Source organism: Solanum dulcamara, chromosome 2, assembly GCF_947179165.1.
Source record: "Solanum dulcamara chromosome 2, daSolDulc1.2, whole genome shotgun sequence".
In the NCBI taxonomy this organism is placed as follows: domain Eukaryota; kingdom Viridiplantae; phylum Streptophyta; class Magnoliopsida; order Solanales; family Solanaceae; genus Solanum; species Solanum dulcamara.
This window is the reverse complement of record NC_077238.1, coordinates 66898401-66902140: the sequence shown is the minus strand read 5'-3', so window position 1 is coordinate 66902140 and position 3740 is coordinate 66898401. Positions and strand designations below refer to the sequence as shown.

Below are 3740 nucleotides of genomic sequence, written 5' to 3'. Positions count from 1 at the left end.
GTATCGGGGCCTAGTTTTTGATACTGTCCACTGATGTATAAAAATTGTTTTGTCCATTCAGGGGTACGGCGGGGGCCTTGTCCCGCCATATGTTGTTATTTATATGTTTAGAGGTCTGAAGACATGTATATGTAGGTTGTGTATGTCAGTTTGATTCAGTTGGTTCTACATGATATGTGATATATGTTATTATGTTATGGCAGCCTCGTCGGCTTGTGTACCCTATCGTATTGTGGTACAAACGAAAAGGGCTACAGGTTTATGAAAATGTTATCGCCCAATGGGGCTTTGTTATATGATACTGTTTATTTACAGTTCAATGTGACCACAGCTGATAGATATGTATACGGAGGGTCCAGATCGGACCCCAATCGCAGCCTACGGGATTGGGTCGTGACAGAAGTAGTATCAGAGCAGTTCGTCCTTGGAGTGTCTGCAGACCGTGTCTAGTAGAGTCTTGTTTATCGGTATGTTGCGTGCCACATCTATAAACAGGAGGCTATAGATATTTAGGATGTTACCTTTCTTCTACATCTGAGATCGTGCTATAGATCCGAGTCATAGGAAAATTCCTTATACTAACCTTGGATCTTAATAGAGGGAGGACACCAATAAAAGGAGGTAATTGACAATATGGGACATCACGAAGCACGCAGGTAAGTAAAGTGAAGGAACCGAAGATATCCGTTTGGTAAGGTAGTGAAGTATTATTTGAAATGTAAAGATGAAACCTGAAGGGAAAGCAGTCAGGAAGTGCAATAGTTGCAGTTTGAAGTTGGACATATGAGGTAAGTCCAGTATTTTTATATTATTATTGACGTTGAAAGCCCTGTGCGGCTGTAATATGAATATATATATGTGTTGGCCCTATGAGGCATTGTTGGTATTTTCTGCGTGCAGGTTTGGGATAAGTAAGAAATATAGAGGAAACTCTGTCGAAATTTTCCCAAGACAAGAACAGGGAATGAAACATAGATTTTTGAGATGTCTGAGGAGTTGATACCAAGTACCCCTACTATGTTCAACTAAAGCTGTAAGAGGTAACCTTTAGGTGGTTGATAAGGGGCACCCTTTTCACTTGAAGAATTTTATTTTAGGGGAACAAAGGCTTATTTAAGTAGTAAAGTTCAGATTATGGTATCTCCAGCCGTATTTGTATTGTAGGAATATACATAGAGGGCTCAGAATGAAGGATAAGATGTCCCGCGAATGAGTTTCACTCTTTTAAAAAAAATACCAAGCCCTCAACTCCTAATTATAAATTAGATGAGTTGTTCATAACTCGAGGATAAACTCAGAAGGAGACCGGGTAGGTCAAGTACTAAAAAACGTACTGTGATGTTTAAGAGGTTCTGATTCCTTTCAACAATGGTTGGAAAATGATGTACGATAATCTTTTATAATTTGCCACCGACTAATTGGGGAAAGAACCTCTAATAGAAGCACCTCAAAGAGATGTCAAGAACCAAATATATATACGAGTTAAAAGGGGGATATGTAAGTATGAACTGAACAGTGTGATACGAGTATGCAGGGATAAATTGGAACCACTAGTAAGATGCACTTAGTACGCGTTGCCTAAGTTAAAAGCCTGCATTGAGAATATAGTAAGAGCACGGGTCTTAAGATACAAAGAAATGACGTGTGTACACAACATCACCCCAAAAATAGTGGAATCCTTAAGGGACGAGGATGGAAAACATAAGGAACAAATGACGTAACTTCTATTCGCCCCAAGAAGCAAAGGATATAGGTTGGGACAAAACCACTACTTCGAGAAAACCTAGAATAGTTATCGTCGGAATACTATCACTACCTAATTGGGATTGGAACAACTACAGGTGCTAAGTAATTCTTGGAAAAAGAAAAAGTAGAAGGTGGCCTTGGAAGAGTTGTTCCCTGGGTCACATTGTTTAAGTATTGATTACTAGATTAGATATCACGTTAGGTATGGAAAGATTCTCGTCGCTTCATAATTTAATCAAGGCTCCATACACAGATAGTCAAATTATAAACATGTAGATAAACGAAGACATGATGCGGTACCAAATAGATTGGTAAAAGGAATTGGACATAGAGACGTAGAACAAAGTACAAACAGAGGAAAGTGTGGGTACCCCCTAAAGGGGGGAAGTTAATGAGAAAATGACAAAGGTAGGAGGAGGCAATTGATATAGCAATAAATGTGAGATAGACGTCTAAATAAGATATCTTGCTAAAACAAATTGGAAAGGTCCGGAAGTAACCAATAATTGGATGGAAGCCGGAATGCTACATAAGGTAGCGTTAAGAAGTTTGTGACGAGACCCTGAACAACATAACACTAGAAGGAGGCTGCGTATAAAAACAGAAGAATGTACCAATGAAATGATATTGAATAATTCAAGAGACACTACAAAGGATAACGACAGTATGCTAGACCAAAAGCCAAAATGTTGGTTATAGAGTTAGTCGCAAATAATGTTGTGATAGATAAATAACCAAAGAAAAAGGAATAGAAAGCCTCTTGTGGTAGAAAATAAGGAGAAAACAAAGTGAATAAAGGATCGTGGAGCTAAAGGTCTATGCCGATACTAGATGCAAGATAACTGACGAAAGGACAGGGCAAAACATAAAGACTCGCGAGACAACGCTGAGGTAAATCTGGAGATAAGTTGAGTGCCCGCACCTCGTGGAAAAGGTTACAGTGAAACGCGACACAAAGACTTCCCATGGAGGTCACCCATCCCAATATTACTCTCGCCCCAGCACACTTAACTTCAAAATTCTGATGGAACTTAATGTATTAGTGCTGGTGTGATCGCGCGACATGGAAGAATCTGAACTAGTGACGGAGAAACGATATGAGATTATGTACCCAGAGTATTATAAGATATGTTAAGGAAATTGTAACAAGGGTTTAAGCAAAACAAGAAGGATTAGCTAATTGCTAATTGACGATGCACTCGAATGCCACAACTCGTCAACATAGAGCTAGTTAATTAGAGGGAAACCGCAGAATGGCTATATGGGCCTGTGGGTGAGGGAATTTTGACACCACTTGGTAGCCAACTCTGAGGGAGAAAAAGCAGGATCCAAAAGATCGAATGCCAGTTAAAGTTCTGAAAGGAGTCGAGAAGGACTATACGAGGCTAACGGTTCCCAGATTATCAACGTGATTATGAACCTATTTTGTACTCTATAAGAGTAGGGTGCTATATGGGTTGTTGTGAGTAGGCTAACGAATGAGCTTATTTTCTTCCAAGCAAGACCACCTATGCCGCTAGAACTAGGTGAAGTTATATGAAAAGGAAGTAGTAAGGTTCCATGAGGTTTCCTCATCTAATATCCCATATAAAGGGACTTCAATTATAATTAATGCCTTGAGATCAGTCCAAGAAGAGATCAGGAGCACAGACGGGTCTTAGTACCGCATTCCTCCCTCGATCTACTAAACAGACTAAGCGCACTATTAGATGCTAGAAGGTATGTCACAAGCCGGGAGACTAACTTCAAAGGTAGCCGGAATGGTTATCCCTCACTTATCAAGTTGCCTACAATAATAATTACTACTCCAGTATTCCAATGTCCCCGATATGATTAAGTAAGCTATTGACTAAAAGTCCATAGTCAGCAAGAATGATATACAGATAATCGACATTGACATACAGAGTTCAAGTTGATGATTGGATGTTCATCATAGGGTCACCTAGAAAAGAAAATTGACCCAAAATATGTTAGACGGTATCAATTTACTCATA

The 3740-nt window shown here is 39.4% G+C and overlaps 1 pseudogene; it reads right to left on the bottom strand.

Annotated features, from left to right (window-relative positions):
• Window positions 1-2688: 2688 nt before the first annotated feature.
• On the bottom strand, window positions 2689-2808 carry LOC129881209 (5S ribosomal RNA; annotated as a pseudogene).
• Window positions 2809-3740: the final 932 nt, after the last annotated feature.